The 9,214-nt window shown below is 45.2% G+C and overlaps 1 protein-coding gene across 2 annotated transcripts in view; it reads left to right on the forward strand.

Moving 5' to 3' along the window:
* The first annotated feature begins 7,238 nt into the window (after nucleotides 1–7,238).
* The window catches only part of MYH11 (myosin heavy chain 11), a 125,137-nt gene continuing 123,161 nt past the window's right edge, over nucleotides 7,239–9,214 (forward strand). For both annotated transcript variants that reach the window (XM_007466941.1, XM_007466942.1), the window contains exon 1: nucleotides 7,239–7,285. The gene's annotated coding sequence lies outside the window, so the exon portion shown is untranslated. The remainder of the gene's footprint in view (nucleotides 7,286–9,214) is intronic.

Here is a 9,214-nt window from a genome sequence, read left to right on the forward strand (position 1 = left end):
GTCTTTATAGCCATATGCTCTGTTCTTTGTTTGGCTGCACCACATGGCTTCCAGGATCTTAGTTCCCCAAACAGAGATTGAACCCAGCCCCCAGCAGTGAAAGCACTGAGTCCTGACCACTGGACTGCCAGGGAATTCCCTGGTCTGTTCTTTACCATGGCACATTAATTAAATTTCCTTCAGGCTGGAATTATGTGGATTTATAGGAAAATTCATTCATGTTTTTTAAAAAAAAATTTTAAAGAACACCAAAACTAGAAAAAACTATAATTCCTATAAAGTTTGATTGTTTTCGGGGGTGGAGCTAGCTATTTTTCAGATAACCATTTATAATTAGGTTTAAATATCTGAATTACTTCCTAAATTTGAACGTTTAAAACTTGGTAACGACGTACTTTTTCTTTCCTTAGACAGTTTGGCTTCACCTAGAAGATTTAATTAAAAGGCGTGTGGGGGGGAATAATTCTTTTAATTCTGCTGTAAGTAAAACAAAGAGTTTATTACGTGAAGAATGTGGAATAAACATGAAGAGACAGGCTTTATGAGAAATACCAGAAAGTACCTTTTAAAAGATGGCATTGTTTAACCTCCATGTGGCCTTCAGTTGTGCAATTACAAGACGAGCTGTGAAAGGGCCAACCCTTACTTGTATGGGCTCTGAGTGTCTTATTAAATGTCGATTTTTATTCTTGGGGTAGAAAAATAGTAAGAGCTCTTATAGTGCCATCTCTAAAATGCTACTTTGATATTCATTGACATTTTTATAATGTGGAGTCTTCAGACTGATGTCACTGAAAAACAACAAACTATTATAGTAGACACCTGATTGGCACAAATTATAAGGTGTATTCAGAACAAAACTGCATGGGCGCCTGTACACTGACAACATTTAGCTTAAACATTTTCCACAGGGAAGGTGATAAGGGCTGTAGTTGACAGAATTGGCGTTCTTCTCAGGGTATAGATTCTGTGCTGCTTTTGGAAAGTATTGAAACTTGATTTTATTTTTGGTGCTAGTCAGGGTTCAGTCCTTACAGATTAACCAAGAATTTTTATCTGAATGCAGAAAATTATTTTAAAAATTGCCTTAAACCATACTTTACAAGTCAAAGGATTTTGAGAGGCCCTATTTGTGGGCTAAAATTACATATACAGATGTAGAAGTATTATAAGGGCTCATTTCCATTTTTTTAAATGAAATCTATAGTACCTGATTACAGTTATGAATTCCATTGTATTGTATGGGGAGTATAAATATCTGAATTCTTCTCAGAGGATTTAGTTTACATGCAGGGTTGTTGGTAGTGGACACTGTTTACCTCAGGAATTGCAATCATGCACGACTGGGTTAAGAAAAAATGCTGGAGTTTGTCATTTTGGATACTGATATAAAATCATCAAAATAGAAGCTAAACAGAATTGTCACATGTAGTCTGTAGCACATTTGTATGCATTATTCTATAACTGGTTTGTACCTAGGCAACTTTTATACTTTCAGTGTATCATTTAATAAAAAACAAAAAAAAATTTAAGCAACTCACCTTTGTGCAAAGGGCTTTCCTCTGACTGTTTTGTCATCAAGAGGTGTCCACTGGAACCAGAAGAAGGCTTGGCGATGGCTCCCTAGGCCTTCATTCAGGATCTCCAGGAACCTAGTTGTTGGAGGGTGCAGAGTAAGGTTGAGGGTACTTGGCATCAGCCATATCACCCTGGGACAATTATTATTCTTAGGGTGGAAGTGGTAGGGGCTGGTGGTGTTATTCTCTGAGGGGACAGTATCATAATCTGTGGGGCCACATATGGCTTGAAAAAGTGCATTTAGTAGTAGTTTTTTTTTTGGCCATGCCACGTGCCTTGTGGAATCTTAGTTCCCTGACCAGGGATTGAACCTGGGCCCTGGCAGTGAAAGCTGCGAGTCCTAACCACTGGACCGCCAGGGAATTCCCATATGTTCTAGTAGTTTAAATAGGTTCCTGAGCTGAGACACTTAAATTCAAGGAAGGAAAAGACCAACATAAACACAGAGGACCCATCAAACTCTTCTCACGAACTCATAAATTAGTACATCATTGCTGGTGGTTTTCATGAGGTTGTTGGGAGAAGTTATCCTCCAGACATGCAGGAGCAGTTTTAGGAGAAAACTTACACAAAAATAGGATGGGAATTGGACTTGAAGAGGGATTTAGGAAAAGTAGACATTTAAAACTTTGGCAGTGTAAAAACTCAGCAAGAGCAGAGGTGGCATTTGAAGATGATAAATTTAAGCATAGCATATATGCTTGCTTAGAATAAACTAATAGCTTTATAATTATGTGCAAGAACACATATATGACTCACATGCCTGTATGATTATGTAAAATTTGATGTGTTCTTTTAACCTGAAGCCAAGTGTATATGAATGATTAACATTTTGTGAAAATATGCCTTTAAAGGCATTTAGGGCAATGCTTCCCAGCCACTTGGCGTTTCATTTTTGTAACAACCATTTTGCAAGGATTGTGTGGTCTTCATTAATTTTTTTTTAAAATGAAAGTGAGGTAAAATTATCTTTAAAAAAATAGACACTTTTTTAAAGCAGTTTTAGGTTCACAGCAAAATTGAGTGTGAACTACAGAGTTCTCACATACCCTCTGTCCCCACACACTCACAGGCTCCCCTGTTATCAACATGATCCCCGAAAGTGGTACATTTGTTACAATCAGTGAACCTACATTGACCCATCATTATTACTCAAAGTCTGTAGTTGACCTCAGGGTTCACTCTTGGTGCTGTACAGCCTATGGGTTTGAACAAATGTATAGTGACATGTATCCACCCACCATTACAGTATCAGTAGTTTCACTGCCCTAAAAATTTTCTGTGCTCTATTCATCGCTCCTTTCTCCTCTAGCTCCTGGCAACCACTGATCTGTTTACTGTCTCCATAGTTTTGCCTTTTCCAGAATGTCATATAGTTGGACTCATACAGTATGTGGCCTTTTCATATTGTTTTCCTTCACTTAGTAATATGCTTTTGTTTCCTCCATGTCTGCTCATGGCTTGATAGCCCATTTCTTTTTAGTGAGTGATATTCTGTCATCTGAATGTACCACAGTTTATCCATTCACTTACTTAGAAGAACGTCCTGGTTGCTTCCAAGTCTTGGCAATTAATGAAGAAAGCTGCTCTAAATAACTGTACAGGTTTTAGTACAGACATAGGTTTTCAACTCATTTGAGTAAATCCCAAGGAGTGTGACTTGCTGGGTCATATGGTAAGAATATGTTTACTTTTATAAGAAACTATAAAACTTTTTATTGAGAATTTTAGGACTTTCCTGATAGAGGTAGAGAATCCAGAGTTACCAAGACACTGGAGCTAGAAATTGGTGATAAAGGAAAGAGCACTGCAAGTTACTGTGTGATTCAGTCTTGAGCCTGGAGAAATGTGGGGACCATGATGAGTGAAACCAAGTGCTTCTGCACAGGAGAGTTGGAGCAGAACCGTGCTTGTGGTCAGGAAAGATGGCCCTTTATTCGCAAGGAGGCAGAGTCCTGTGCAGATCTTGAGCTGGATGACTCGAGTGCTGATGCACTTTTAAATAATTGTGAAGGACATGCAGGAGCCATGCTTGGCCCCAGTTTTTGATGTTATTAAAAACTGGAGGGAATCATACTTTGGAAGTTTTTGAACCTAGTAGCAAAATCAAAGCTATTTGATTTAAAAAAAAAAAAAAAGACTCTGAGAGTGGAATTTCCCCACTGCTATCTTGTTCCATGAGTTCATGGAAACTCCCAGTACCCAGCGCCTCACAGAAGACATGCCAGGGAAACTTACTTGACAGTCAGTCACAGTAATGTTTTTTTGTTTGCGGTACGCCGGCCTCTCACTGTTGTGGCCTCTCCCGTTCCGGAGCACAGGCTCCGGACGTGCAGGCTCAGTGGCCATGGCTTACGGGCCCAGCCGCTCCACGGCATGTGGGATCTTCGCAGACCGGACTCTCAACCACTGCACCACCAGGGAAGCCCCACAGTAATGTTTTTTGAAGGTAACTTTTTCCCCCCTCTATCTTTAACTGGCTTCTTGAGCCATGAGAAATAAAATGGAGGCATCTGATTTTGAAGATTCAAACATCTGAGCTTCTGCATTGGACAGATATTTATTGAATGACTATTATGCCCACACACTGTCCCTAAGTACTTCTAGAGTATACCAGAAGGGTATGAAACACTTTCCATGTTGAGGCAAAGATTCTGACCATCTGTGCTTTGAGAAAACACAGGCTCAGAGAGGTTCACTGACAATACTGTGGCTGGTGCTTAGCAGATCATGAGTTAAAAACCTCAGACTTCTCACCTACTTACCCTAGACTCCATCACACAGGCAGGGTTGTGATTCCTGCTCTACCATTAACCAGCTGTGCTAAATTGGCTGATTATTTCACTCACCGAACCTGGTTTCTCCACAGCAAAATGGGAAAAAAAGTTTAAGTGCTTTATAGGGTTGTTATAAGGATTAGATTAGATAATGTAGTACAATTCAGTGTCTGTTATAAAGCCTTCATTTATTGATAATTTATTGTGATTATTTTCTTTTAAAAGTTACCAAATTCTTTAAAGAATCAAATGCACCCCTTTGGAATATCAATGTTAACGCCTCCAGAAAAGTGCCCGTTTTTACTCTTGAGGCCAGCAAGTTAGACTCTGATGGCCTGCTCTGGATTATCTTTCCAGGATGGGAAGGGGATGATCAACTTCAGTTTTTCCCCCTTCCTATTCTCTGCTCCACATCAGCTCTGTACTAACGCAGAGACGATTTCCACTCCTTTTACAGTGCAGACATTAAAAGGCACGTGGGGAAGCAGTGCATTCATCACTTTCTGAAGAACTTAACCCCTAACTTCCCAGCCAACTGAATGCTGGCTGTTTTTGACTCTCTGACTTAGGCCCATTGTTGGGTAGAGAGCTGGGCCTGTGTGTTTTCAGGGGTGAAACGCAGGCAAGATGTTGGAGGGATGAAGGGACTGAGAGGGTCTGAGATGCAGAACTCTACGGAGGAGACTGGTAGCCTGCAGGAAACAGTGGGCAGGACAGGCTCTCACCATTATGACGTCCCCCAGGCCTGGTGCAACTCTGCTTGGTTTCATGTTTGTTTTGAATAATAGCAGCTAACATGAAGCAGTGTACTGTGTTCATTTTACATGGATCATCTCAAGGACTGTTTACAAACAGCTGGGAAGTGAAGAAGTGACTGATGTTCCTCCCATTTTACAGGTAGGGAAACTGAGGCACAGGGCCAAAGAGCTAGAAAATGGCACTGGCAGATTCAAACTTAGTTATCTAACCTCAGAGAGGAGCCTTTAGCCTCAAGGCTAGTTGTCCTGGGCATTTCCCCTTAAAGTCTCTCTTGGAAGTGAATCATGGCAACAGTGGGCTCTGGACCCAGTGAGGGCTCAGGCAAATCCCTTCACTCCTCCAGGGCCTCAGTTTTATCACCTGCAAAATGGGGGTATTAATAAAGGCCCCACCATCACCCGGCCTCGTGGCTGGGGGAGGGTTTGTTGGATAAGACTGGGGCGAGTGCCAAGCACAGAGCCTGGTAAGGGTCTTCCAACATCTTTAACCCTGTCTGTAAACCCTCTGGCTGGAAGCAGCTGGGACCCACGGGGGACTGGGGGCTGCCCCCTTCTGGCTCTGCTGGGAGCAGAAGGGTCCCCTTCCCACCCCGCTGGTCTCGGATGCCACCCCCTCAACCTCCGCGGGGCGCCGGGAGGCCGCTCGGCACCATATTTAGTCAGGGGGAGCGGCAGCCCCGGGCTGGTATGCGGCGCTGGGAATTCCTGCAGGAAGGAGCCTGCGCCTGCCCTTTTTGGGTTGTCTCCCGCCCGCCCGGGTAGGGAGGACCGGCCGGGAACCTCGGAGCCGGGCCAGGCGGGGAGCGGGGCGCCCGGCTGCCCGCAGGTCCCCGGCCTGGCGCGGGGCCAGCCCACCGCCGCGGCTTCCTTTTATGGCCTGTGTGCGTGCATGTGACAGAGTGGAGAGAGATGGAGAGAGCGAGAGAGGGAGGGAGATCTGGAGCCAGAGACACAGAGACCAGAGACAGAGTGAGACAGAGGGACAGAAAGAGACAGCGGTGGGCAGAGTTACGGAGACACAGAGAGAGAAAAAAGGCAGAACAAGACAGAAACGGTGATGGAGAGACACGGTGTCAGACACACAGGAGGGGGTGGGGCGGACACGGGGTAAGGGAGTGGTACTAAGAGGGAGAGAGAGAGAGAGAAAACTTTCAGGCAGCTTCATTTTCAAGAATTTATTCGGGCGGGGAGGAGCAGGTGAAGAGAACTTTCAAGAGCGCCTGGCACCCACATTCTATTTGGATCCTGACATGCACCTTGCAAATTACGTAATTATACACACACACACACACACACACACACACACACACACAGAGACACTTTTCAGCTTCGGACACTGAGGCTCAGAGAAGGGAAATGACTTGCCTGAGGTCACACAGCCAGCGAATGGCACACCCAGGGCCTGAAGTCACAACAATTGGGCCTCTTTTTTTTTTTTTGCTTGTGGGTGCAGGTGGGGATGCCAAGTTGGGAAAAGTAAAAACTTCCCCTTTCTGCACACTTCCCAGCAGAGTTGGGGTGTCTTGCCTTGTACTTTGCAAAATTCAAAATATCCCCTTTCACCACCCTTCACGCAGCACAGCCAGGCCCTTTCCAGGTAGTGGGGGACGAAGAAAAATGGCGAGCAGGGAGAGGAGGTGTCAACTCGGGCCCCCCACAGTTCCCGCCACGCGGAGGAAGCGGTTAAAGCCCGTGAGGCTGGAACTGACTCAAGGGAGAAATTCTCAAGCATCCCCTATAGACGCAGGCCGCTCAACCCCTTTCTTTAGGGACCCGGAGTCTCGGTGACTGTCCCAGAGCCGGGGTCAGCCACTGGCCCCGAACGCTTCTGCCCGCTGCGCCTTTCCCGGGAGCCCTGCGGCCCCCCGCTCCCCCCCTGCGCCCCCGCCTGGGTGCGCCGCTCTACGGGCGCCGCGACAGGTGCGCGCGAGGCCTGGACCAAAGCCGCGCTTTTTGGACCCTGCAGGTGGCGCTGCGGAGGGAGCAGCGCGAGACTCACACCCACTCCGCCCCCCTCCGCCGCCTCCCCTTTCCCTCCCGCGGGCAGCTCCGGGTCTATAAAGAGAGGCGTCCCAGGCGAGCGAGGAGGTTTGGACGCCCCTGCCTGGGAGGTGTGCCAGATAGGAGCTCTCCAACCAGTTTCTTCTCCGCTCTCCCCCCAGTTGGAGATCTGTAAGTATGTGGTCCTGGTGGGGGAAGGGAAATTGAGTAGAGGGTTTAAGGATCCTAGAAGACATCCTACAGGGACTGGAGAGCAGTGAGGAGCATCTGTTCTCTTCTTAAGGACTGTGGGGCTGGGGGTTCACAATTTTCATTTCTCTCTGCCCCATCATCCTAGATTTCCCCCAAACCAGCATCTCCCAAGGTAACCAATGATAAGTACCACCTTGGGGGTACTTATTAAAGATAATGCCCGGGCCGAACTTCAGTTACACTAGAATCTTCAGAAAAACTGTTCCCTATGTATATGAGTCCCAGATGATTCTTGTTCTAAGGCAAATCTGAGCGATGTGCTCCCTTAGAAATCACAGAGGTCTGGATTGAACAGCCAGGCTTCTTTTATTCTGGCCACAAAAAGAGTGCAGCTGATCTTCACTGAAAAGTCATTTCCTATCACATAGGCAGGCAAAGTATGGCTTCCAGTGGAGGTTGTTTAGTTCTGTTAATGCATTATATCAGTTAAAAACACATGGGCAGAAAGGGGAGTGTTTTTTCCTCACTCTAGAGGACGCCTGCTGATAACCCTTGAGTGATAGGCTGGTTATAATCCAGTTTATTTATTACAGCTTGATTTTCTTGCAGACACACACCCCCCTCCAGATTTTTAAAAATCTCATCCAGGTTCACCCCAAGGGCCTCAAATACTCAGAAGGATGCCAGAGTCCACATTTGCTTACAAAGTCTGCAGGTGCGTTAGCTAAGATTGGGCTGGGATTTCCTGCAGAGCATCCGGTACACATGTTACTCTCATGTCCTACTAAGTGTGCAAAGTGAGAGAAAGTGGCTACTGCCTGTTGTATGTTCTCTCTCTGCACTGAGAGCTGGTGGGAATTTGGCTGCTTGAGGAAAGGCACCATTCAAAGCCATACTTATCAAGAAGTAAAAGTAAATATTTAGAAACCCCAAGAAAGGGAGCATTTACTACAGTGTTAAGAATTGATAGATTAAATTGCAAAGTGGCCGTTTTATACAGAGAAGGAGCTTAAAGAAGCAGAACTGAAAGTCATTAGATAGGAGTGTGTGAAATAGGATATTGAAGATCCGTGGAAGGAAATGCAGTCTTTCCTTGGTGCTTTCGCATTGAGATAAACTACCATTGACAGAGCACTTATGTGCCATGCACTGTAGCAGCGTTTGACTTAATTGATCTCATTTAATCATTGCAACAACCTTTTAAGGGAGTCATTATGACACCTGTTTAGTATACAAGGTAGCTGAGGCTCAGAGAGGTTAAGTAATTTGCCCAGTGTCTCACAGCTAACAAGTGGTGGATCCCATTCCTGTGTCTGTCTGATGCTAATTCTATACCCCTGACCCCACCATCTTTTTTTCTTTACCATGAACAAAAACTCTGTTGGAATCAGGTTTCTGATGGGACCAGATGTGTCCAGTAAGACAAGTGCTTATTATCTCTTTGAAGAAAACAAAAACTGACTTTTTGCAAATTTAAAATAAAATGCACTGTTTGTCCCCTGTGGCGGGGTCATCTAGTTGGCCCAATGACTAGATTAGGTGGGCTGCCATCCCAAGAGTCCAAAATGTGAACTAGCCAGGCCTTCCTCGAGAAGCTTCTAGGGCTCGTAAACACTGTGTATCTTATTATCATGTCTGAAGTAGACGTGCTATTCCGTACAAGGTATTTGTTATGGATTTGTTATCCTTACTTTTCTGTGTGAGGGCTGAGATTGAGGCAAACATGCCCATTTATGGTAGCGTTTTCCATGAGGCCATCCTCGGGCCCCCTCACAAATTAGCCTTGTATTGCAGCTTTGTTGGTCATGCCTCTGGAGATTTCTTTGCCCTTGTCCTTCCCATTTGGGAACAAGTGGGGGAGTCCGGAGGAGAAAACATTTGGGAGGAAAGGGGGATTACCTTTCCCTA

The sequence above is a fragment of the Lipotes vexillifer genome, unplaced genomic scaffold (genome assembly GCF_000442215.2).
Source record: "Lipotes vexillifer unplaced genomic scaffold, Lipotes_vexillifer_v1.1 scaffold232, whole genome shotgun sequence".
Lineage (NCBI taxonomy): Eukaryota > Metazoa > Chordata > Mammalia > Artiodactyla > Lipotidae > Lipotes > Lipotes vexillifer.